The 10,642-nt window shown below is 43.7% G+C and overlaps 1 protein-coding gene across 1 annotated transcript in view; it reads right to left on the reverse strand.

Moving 5' to 3' along the window:
* Nucleotides 1-10,144, reverse strand: part of LOC106747428 (zinc finger protein 845) — a 51,859-nt gene extending 41,715 nt beyond the window's left edge. The window contains exon 1 of the mRNA XM_014624926.1: nucleotides 10,032-10,144. The gene's annotated coding sequence lies outside the window, so the exon portion shown is untranslated. The remainder of the gene's footprint in view (nucleotides 1-10,031) is intronic.
* Nucleotides 10,145-10,642: the final 498 nt, after the last annotated feature.

A 10,642-nucleotide genomic window follows, 5' to 3' on the forward strand; every position in this document is an offset into this window, starting at 1 on the left:
CCCCCCCCCCTCGCCGACGCTGCCTCTTCACCCCTCGGTAGCCAGCGCGCACCCTGCAACGAACCTTCTACGAATGCTGGCGCTGTATGCCAGGCTAGCACTCAACGTCTGACCTGCTGTCTCCATCGCGAGGAATCCTTTCTATTCGGACGCCGAAGGACCTTCGAAATTCGGTCCGAACGTTTTCGAGTTTGACCAATCGGTGCGAGATCTCGCTCGTCTGGATGAACTATGTCGCGTGGGAGATCCGGCGATGTTGCTTCACATAGCTGAGTAAAAAGAGTTCCTTTCTCTTATACGACTGGCGACGTTTGCCCCTTTAAAAGGATTCGAGAACGTCCGACGTTAGGGACATTCGACACACCGACCTGCGTACCGCGACTTTTGCCGACAGATTTAATACGGTTATCCGCGGAAGGATACCAGATTTTAAGTTAAAAAGATGTAACGCGGTCAGTAACTTCGCGGAGTCGGAACAAACTTCTTGCGTGGCCAGAACTTTCTTGCAAAGTGCACGATTATTCATAGGAGCTCCGAAAGAAAAGAGCCGAGCGAAACGTGTATCCCGAAAATGCGCGCGTCCCCGTAACAACTTGCTCATTTTATTCCGTGAACCGCTAAATGACGTCAGCGAGAATGATTGTAAATCACTCACGAGTACAAATCCGACGTTACTCGATGGATTGAGAAATAATTATCGGAATGGTGAGACTGTCGTAGAAAATGAGTGGATTAACGTAGATAATTAGATTGAAGATCTCGTAATTTAATTGGAAATACGCTGAGAGAGCTGCCTCCTTTTCTCCCTATTTCTGTGAAACATCATTACAATTATCTTTCCGTAATTATCACTTCAAAGATCAACAATTAACGTTACGATAACGCACGTTATTTAAAAACTAGGGAAACGTGCAATTATCGACTACAGTCAACATTGCAAAGCAACAATGGTTAGATTCTCTGTCCACGACCTTTGTGAAAAAAATGAAGCACGCGATCTAGACCACCCTCGCAATCCAGGAACGACCCCTCGATCGAGTCATAAAACTTTTATTCTGTCTAACGAGCGCGTAACGCTTATTTATAACGGCACAGTGAAAAGGGGAAGGTGCACCAAGGCAACTATTTCAACCATTCGAACGATCCTTGTCTTGTATTACGTTAGGATGTATCGAGGTATACAAAGGCCGATTCAGTATAACAAGAAATTGATCGAACTAATTCCGAAACATGCGAGATTACCTTAATTAAAAGTAACCACTGCACGATAAAAAATTTGGTGTTAGATTTAACATATTTCACATGTCCCAAACGGATCACACAAGTTTTTGTGTTAATTTAATACAAAGTGAATATGTTGAAAGATAGCACAAACATTATGTAAAAAATGAACACAAAATTAATATTCATAATATATCAATCGACATTGAAATATAAAATGCGTTATTTTAACACTTTCACCTATATCGAATGTCAAGATTCAACATAAAATATATATATTAAGTTAATATAAACACAATATGTCAGTGTTACAGTGTTTTTGTAGCTTTTGTGCTGCTTTTATAGCAATGTGTTAAATTAACATGTTACAAATTTGACAGGAAAATTTTAACAAGCACCGATTTTAACACAAAATTTATTGATATATTATATAAAATATTTCTTACTGTGTGTGATGGTTGATTAGTAGTTAACAGGTCGGTTGATAATTGATAACCGACGTATGAAAGAGCATGAAACCGACTGTATGCCAAGACAATTTTTAAGTTCCATAAAAGCGCGATTGTCGTATCGAATTACGTTTAGTATTCTCAGTTGTCGCGGGTTGTTCCCAGCTGAAAGAAAGATTAATAAAGCAGTAATTAAATAAAGTTTATCTTTTCTTTACTGCGCAAATGAGCTCTCATATGTCGCTTAAGTAGCCACTTCGATATCATAATTAAGCGGCGCGAAATAATTTCTCTTTGATATGAAAACGCGCCCGTGTACGCGTCCGCGCGCGCGCGCTTGTGTGTGTGCGCGCTCTTTACACAAGTAGCAGGATTAATTGCGTTAAGAGAATGTCGACGTGCGTGAACGAATTACAGCGCGATAACGTTCCTTGCAAAAGTGGAGAGATAAATTAACGTCTTCCATCCGCACCAGCAGTCCCCTCGCGTTTCTGGTACTTGGCTACACTCGCCAAGTTCACAATATTATCGCTCGCATCACTATGAAAAATTGTATCGCGTACGAGCCCGAGTAGAGTCCGTTGCAACCGGAACTTTTTAACACGCGGACAAAAATATGCTGGCGTCCGGGGGCGAAATACGATAAAATATAAGATATAAGGAACAATGAATAAATACAAAAGAATCCACCGCGAGCGAGCAATCCGTTTTACATTTCGCTCAGATTCGAAGTTGGTAAGTTGAACTTACGTTTCGCTTTTCTCGGTGTAATCGAATGTCCGCGGCACCGAGAAAAAAGTAGTTGGATCTGTAAAATCCAGCGGTCACCCTCTTTCAAAGAAATGTTACGTCCGCTGAACAAATTACACGTTGGCGCAACAATATGTGTTGCGTTGTGATAAAGTAGCTGACCACATCGCGATCGTTGAATCAACTGATAAGTCATTACGGGAATTATATGACTTGTTTCAGTGGACTAAGCGTTGCGCGCTGAACAAATTCCATTCGTTTAAGCGAAATGTCGTTGGTTCAACTACATTTCTTTTTTCTCAGTGGATAAAGGCATCTTTCCTGTGTGAATATATAACTTGCAGCTGTTACTCATTCCCCGTCTCCCGGTGCAGTTACAAAACGCCTTGGTTTCCGAACTATTCGCGAGATATCCTTAAAAGTCACGTAATAGACGAACTTCGTTAAGAACGGTCTAAAAAAAGGCGATTCGTAACGAACGACCGAACGAGCGGACCGTGGGGGGCTCGTCTGCGACTTCTCCACGTCGAAACATCGCGGCAATTATTTTCAAACAGGCCGCCCCCGGCCGGTCAATCTTCTCATCCGGTACCCGAAGGTATTCTAATCGCCGGCTCGATCGCTCGCTCGAGCTATTTTCGAGACTACGCGAAGGTTACTTTGTTGGAAATGCGACCTCCTCTCGTCCCATCCCACTCGCGCCCCCTCTTTCGAACGAACCCGACGAACCTTTCTATTCTCTTCGCCCTCCTCGCTTACCGACTTTCTTTTCGTCGCTGGAGGAGCGAGTGCGGGATAATTCATGGAGGTCTCGGGGAAAAGGAGGAATTCGGGGGAAAAAGAGAGGAGAACGCAGGGGAGAGGGCGGCGGTGGGAGAAGGGAGGAGGATCGCCGCGACGCTTTCTTTGCACGATGCGTCGCTCTCGAAAGGAAGAAAATCCATCGGCCTTCTTCGCCGTCTTCTCGTTCAATTGGGCGCGCCCGCTATCGCACCGTCTGTAGATTGTTCCGTGGTGACGCGATTCCAACAAATTTGCCTATCATCCGCGCTATCGGAGTATTTTGTCGGTGCGGAATCAGTCGGCGAGAAGAACGGCGACGCGGTTATCCTTGACGAGAAAAATAGGAGGAGGGAAAGTGCATGCGAGAGAGGCGTGATGAAAAAATAAATGTAAAAGCCTGTAACTCGCGCAGATGCAATTCAATTCGGCAACAAACGCGGAGTATTTAACCGGCAGCGATCGACGTCTGTAAACTATTTCGTATACGCGATTTTTTCCGCCGAATTTATGGCCGCGAGAAGCGAAATGTCGATAGTAGATCTATTTTCAAGCGTGTACACGCGAAGCGTGCGCTCACCGTATAGCGTTATGCGCGCGATTACGCACGTCGACATGAATACGTACACACAAACACAATCAACTACGCCCACGCAAAACGGCCGTTCGCTATTCGTTGGACGGTTCTTATTGCGACGCTCCGTTACAGTTTTTTTTTTTTTTTTTTTTTTTTTTAAATCAACCGGAGATTTGTCGAACGCGTTTAATGTCATATGGGAAAGCGTTTAATACAAAAACGCCATAACGTTGACATAAATCCTGTAGGCAATGTACAATCGTAACTTACTCGCGAGAGTGTAGTTTTATTTCACGTAAACGGTTGCTCTATTCCCTCGAGAGCACCCGTTCAAAAATGATCATTGAATAAAGTCATAGCAAATATGATGATTAAGATGTTTCGAATATTTCACCACTTGTAGTATTATTGTATATTTTTATATAGGGGGGATCGGGGCTAGTTGGCTGAAGGAGTAAGTTGGCTAATTGATTATTTCTGTTGTTTTCTAACAGGTTATAGAGTCGAACAATCCGAGACTCCAAACATATCAAAGATGGTTATGAAATCCCTACTTACTCGATTCTGTTAGAAAACACCAGAAATAATCAGTCAGCCAACTTACTCCTTTAGCCAACTAGCCCTGGTCTGTCCTACCTTGTATACTATAAAAAATTCTTCTGTACAAAGAAGAATTATTTTAATATAGATTTCTTCGACGAAATTCCCTCTCTTTTCTATAATGAAATAAAATTCTTCCTTATTACTACAACCACTATATAAATATAGCTCAATTATATAATGATACTATAAAGTAGTGAAATATCCGAAATATATTAATCATCGTTTGCTTTGGCTTTATTCAATAATAATTTTTGAGCGGGCTCTCGAGAATGGAATAACCATAAGTGGTATATTATAAAGAGTAAAATAGAACGAAAAAAATCGATAAAATTCTATAATAAAAAATAATTTCTAATAATTTATCTTTGCAGAAGAGTTTTTATACTACATATTCCCCTTATAATATAACATTTTGAAGAAAAAAAGACAATAGACGCCCGGCGTCCGGTACATTTTCAGCGAGAAATGACAAAAGTGCGAGATTGAGCGGTTGACAGCGTATGTCTCGTCGTTACATAGTAAAACCGAATGTTACTCCGACCAGGTGTCGCCAGCCAGTTATATCGGGATTATCGGTATCACCCGTAGGTGTCCGACAGACTGACGGCTCGGATTGACAGTTAGACACGCTCGCACACCCACGCGCAATTTCAACGCGCGCGCGGTCTCAAGATCTAAGAGGATCGTCGCGCGATATTGTAAGATCGGCCCAGTCGCTGCGGATAACTGCGGGAAGGGACACGCGGTGCTTTATTTTACGAGTTGCGCTTATTTCGGCTCTCGCGGGGGGCTAGCTGAACAGACACATGCACGCGCACACACACACACACATACACACGTGAAAAGTGCGGCGCACACACGTAACCTGTAGACGACGGACTTGTGCACTGACCCACATTGTCGTTGCATAACGGGACGCCTTTCGAAATATTCACAAGTTTAGTGCCTCCAGATACGTCCGCCGATGTCGGCGGCGCTCGTAAAAGGAACCCCCGTGGTCAATGGGGGGAGACACGGACGCGCCTAACGCGTCGTACGCGCACACGTGAAACCGTTTTTCGGTCGGCCGTGTTAACTACGTTGTATAATCGCGGAGAATCTTTTCGTCGATTAACAGCCGAAGATAATTGGATATCGGAGATTCCTCACGGATATAGTATCTGATACGGTGCTCTTGATGCGCCAGTAAAAAATGTTGTGTTAAAAACCGTCCACTGAAATTTTGCGTTATTTTAACACGGGGAATGTGTTAAAAGACACACAAATTTGTGTTAAAAAAGTACACAAATATAATTGTAAATTAATACACTTGTGAACAAGATTGACAAAGTAAATATTTATTTAACATTATATTTGTATATTTTTTCAACACATTCTCCATGTTAAAGTAACGCAAAATTTTAGCGGATCGTTTTAAACACGAAACTTCTTACTGTTTAGCAATAATTAACACGTTCGCTACCAGCGTCATGTGCGACAGCAAAATTTGTTTCCTATGTCCGCGTTATAAAATTGTTTTATGTAAAAAAAAAATCTATGTAAAAAAAACACGAGGTGATCTGTGGGGAGTTCCCCAAATAAATCATAGTAGCGAGCGTGTTAATTTTGTCACCGATGAGATAGTGATATTTTAGGACGAATGAAACGCGTATAATCGCAATATTAGTCGTTGCCTTTGAGGAAACGCGGTCATATTGTTTTTTGACCCATAGTGACCGTGTACAATACTCCGAGTTGCACTGGTCGGGTAAAGTTTGCCGTTGGTAAGACGTCGGAAGAAATATTAGCCTGGACGGAACCTTCCGCACAGAGGAAAGTTATCGCGAAGTTATGAGAGCCGTCAAACATATAAGTTAATGATTTATTGAGGAATTTATTTCATGAATCTAAGGTGACTGCGAGATACGTACTTTCTTCGGCGAGCGGACGTTGTTGTCGGCACACTCGGCTAGCCTTTCACCTCTTTCAGCCAAATACGAATGCAGTATCACGAGTGAATCTTACATCGTAACGACAAGTTCGTGTCGGAACGGAAATTCACATATGCCCACAGTATTTATACAGAATGTCTAAGGTATCATACGATTCTTTCCGTTCATGTTAAGAAGCAAAACGGTTTCTACCAAGACGAGGATAATCATATTTATTTCGAGCTTATATAAGTATACGTGCACGTCATCCCCGTGTGTCTTCCTTTTTTCTTTTTTATAAAAATTTAGACTTGTGTTTCAAATATTGAGATTTAATATTGAATCTGACGTGTTCAGTAAAATTTGAGTATCGCCGCGTGTATGTAAATACACGGAAAAAAATTAGTCTTAAATAAATGATAGATATTCTCATATATAAGCAGGAATATTATAATCTTCATAGAAAATGTTTAGTCTTGATTTGATTAAATTTATATCGATGCAAGTATTACTTGCACTCAATTCAAAACTAAAAATCTTCTAAGAATATTATAATATTCTTATTATATATGAAAATATCTATCATTTATGATTTAGACTATTTCTTTTTCGGTATATATTTAAACATGGAATTTACCCAAACATGGATTAAACTTGGAAACGAAACAATTTGGAACAAAATTAAATTTGAAAGAGAATAAAAAAATTCTTTATCGATCTCTACTCGATCTATTTCGTAAATTTGTATACGAAACATATTCAACAATATTGTACTCGCGCTTATACAAGGGGCTCGGCCATTTATTAACCGATCCAACAACTGTGTGATCCATCGTTAGAAAATTCCTGCGAACGAACGAGTAAAAGTTCTTACATTCGACCGATTTATGCCTCGATATTTATTATCTCTGGCTACTGCTTTGTTTGTCTCGCGTCGCGAACTTCGCCGATATTTGGTCAAGTTTCATGATCATATACGGCATGGATCTTAGCCGAGACGCGGGTCCTGGAAGGGGCTGGCGGATTCAGTCTGCAGCCAAGTCGCCCGATGGGAACATCGCCTAATAAACGATCTCGTAAACGTCGCGCCGCGAACGTCGCCGACGTCGAATTGGCTTGATACGGTATGACTTCTTCGACCCCGCTGCAAAAATAACGTTACCATTGCCGGAATAAAGTACTTCTTATAATATCTCATTTGTCTAGCTTTTGTGTATAAAAGATACCAATCTTTGTTCAGGTTATTTTCGATTTTGTCTTTCAATTAGAAAAATTAAAGTCAATATAGCATCTTGTATTTTAAAAAGAAGTATGGGCAAAAATGTATAAAACTGGGACGGGTGAAAGTAGATGTTTCAATAAGAAACACATATCAAGCATTTTACAATGTTGTTTGTATAAAGAAACTTACACGAGGCTTTATACGTAATTTTAGTTTGTCATTCGTGACATGTAAATAGCGGTAATCATAATTATAAAATCAATAAATAATTGAAACTAACAAATATTATACTCGAATGAAGTTTGTCATACATACTAAGTGAATTAAAATAATATCGTCAATACCGGAGACTTGATAAGGAGCAAAAAAATTAAGAATTTTTCAACGCAACGAAATGCATGTCTGGAGACCTCGTATTTTATCTTGAAGTAATCAAGTTGTGTCGCAAACATTAGGTCAAGTGAACTGTCAAGAATGTCCGACACAAATAGAGCGTTTGCGACACAATTTCGTTACTTTTTTACCTTAATACTTTCATATTAACTTTTAGATTGACAAAGAGCATATATTTATATAAAGAACAACACACGATATTATTAAAATAAAAGTCCTTCCTTTCTGAATACCCGGGTACCATGGTAATACCTACGAGTTTGGATATCCAGTCAGTATCCGTGAGTTTACTGCTCGGAATATCCATATTTAGAAATATTCTGTTTTTAGCATCACGTGTCACATGAATAACAAACCAATATCGTTCATAAATTATATCATTTACGTTTCAATACGAGCGGCATAGTCACATTATATATCTCTCGACGTGTTCACCAATACGCGCACCGAAAAAGGACCGTTGCATTGCGGGAGGACGCAGCCTCCCTTCGGAGCGCTCTACGGTCTCCGCGAAAATGAGAGCCAGCGCCATAATCGTAAACCAAGGTACATCTGCATGCGCGCTAACGAAAAGCCCATAAGTACGACTATGCCCTTCTGCTCGGGAATCCAGCAGGAAGCGCGCCAGAAAGAAAAAAATTAAAAAAGAGGGAAAAAAGCGAAAATCCACGGCCAGCCTCGTTAATATCCGATCCGCGCGGGGCGAGCCCGGCTCGTCGGAACGACAGACGACCGCCGGTGAATCGGGCGTCGGTGCACTTTTAATTGACAGGAATGTTTAGCGGTAATGAACGCGCGCCGAGTGGAAGGAGCGGAGGATAAGCCGGGAGCGTATACCCCGACGGTAGCCAGTAGTGGCGTAGTCGTCGTCGTCGTCGACGACGACGACGACAGGAGAGAAACAGCGCAGCGCCAGGGCCACGACTAGATAGAGACACGGCGGCAGGAGCATAAACATCCTCGGCCCCCGGTGGTGGCGGCTACAACGACGGCGGCGGCGGGGGTGCAGCGCGCACGTTCCGCACCGTGGGCGTCGCCGTTTGGTTCCTACCACGACGGCAGGGATGTTCTATGACGCTATAGATCATGCGGGCTCCGCCCACGGGCGGAGACTGCACGCCAGTTGGATACGTCAGTGCAGTTTGCCCCGCAGCGTTGCCAGTATCGCCGGCATTGCCAGCTCTTCCACCGGTGCCCGCCAAAACGTGCTAAACGGAGTCGAGAGAGAGAGAGAGAAAAAAGAGGGAGAGAGATACAGAGAAAGAGACAGCTCCGCGAATGCTGGATTATTTCTGGAAATATTTTCCTGGGAATTTTCGGGGTTTGAGAAGGACTCGGGGATGGAGCGGGGAAGGTGATGGTTCAGATATGACGAGCAAAGGTTTTTAAGAAGCCTGTTTGCTGGAAGATGTTTCCCGAACAAGTGCGTCAGATATAGACCGATTTTGTAAATTAATGCCGCTTTTGTGAGTTTTTCGACGTGACAGATTACCTGGTACTTTGCATACTTTGCATGTGTGCTTCGCACTTCTTTGTCGATTATCAATTCATCGGAATCTACAAGAATAGACGTTTCGCGAGCTGAACGGTGTCGTTTTGGAAAATCGCGTTCGCTGATATTACGTAAATTACGAAGACTTGCGCGATGACGCTCAAAGCAGATTATGCGTGTCTGAAAATGTAGCAACGTCAGATTATAATTTATAAGAACATTTTAGTAACATGGATTCTGCATCTAGTAGAGGGCAGTGCCAAGTTAGCTCGCGCTGCTAATAGCGTCAAGATTCCACTGAATGTTTTTCTCCTTTTAGGTTATATTTGCCTGCGCTGCGCAACACAGTGCATTTACTAAGTGTATTTTTAGTAACTGGACGATGCGACGTTTACTTCGCCGATATGTGGAACATTAGCTAATCACCGGTAGAGTTTAGTAGAACGTCGTCGTTTACCAGAAGCTACCTCTTCCGCTGGACACAGCTAGACCTCGTACTACCTATTGTACGCTTTTGAGGTTAAGTTAGGTTAGGTTTCGAAATACTTAAAACACGCTCGACAGCCGGGCTTGCAAAGCTAGCCGCGAATTACGATCCTCGGCCGCTAAGCGGCAATGTCGCTCGAGTACTCACCTCAATCAGCGACACCTCGGATACGGTTTAATCAGCTAGAATGTCGAGAGACCCTCGGTTTCGCTCCACGTCGCCGTAGCACCGTAGCAGTTGATCGCGCGGCGGCGCCCCTAGCGGCGGCAGTCGGAGTCACCCGGAGCTAAAACGACGTCTCCCCGTGCACCTCCCTCGCGGGCCGATATAGTCCGCGGCCCCGCCCCCTTTTTCGACCTCCCCTCGTGCGCGCGAGCGCGACTACGGTCACGCGGCGCTCTGCCGGGTCTTCTCGCCTTCGGATCGCCTTTTCCCCCGTTTCAGTTTCCCGCATAGTTTCGGCCCCGGAAAAATTTCGCAGTGCGCGAAAGAGCCGCGGGTAAGCGAGGAAATTCGCGGGATTCCCCCTCGACGGCGGAGGCGCGTGGGTGCCACGTCACGGCCACGTTGCAGCGGGCAGCACATCCGCCAGCGTCTGGTGCATCCGCAGACGAGAGTGGCTGGCTTTTGCGCCGCCGCCGGCGAGCCCCTCGCGCCGCGTCGCGACCCGTTGCGTCGCGTCGCATCGCGTCGCGGCGCGCGTGTATAGGTAAACCCGAGAGAACGACGGAGGACAAGGCACACGGTCTCTCCTCCCC

Source organism: Dinoponera quadriceps, unplaced genomic scaffold, assembly GCF_001313825.1.
Source record: "Dinoponera quadriceps isolate SergipeBrazil2010 unplaced genomic scaffold, ASM131382v1 scaffold1750, whole genome shotgun sequence".
NCBI classification, from domain to species: Eukaryota; Metazoa; Arthropoda; class Insecta; order Hymenoptera; family Formicidae; genus Dinoponera; species Dinoponera quadriceps.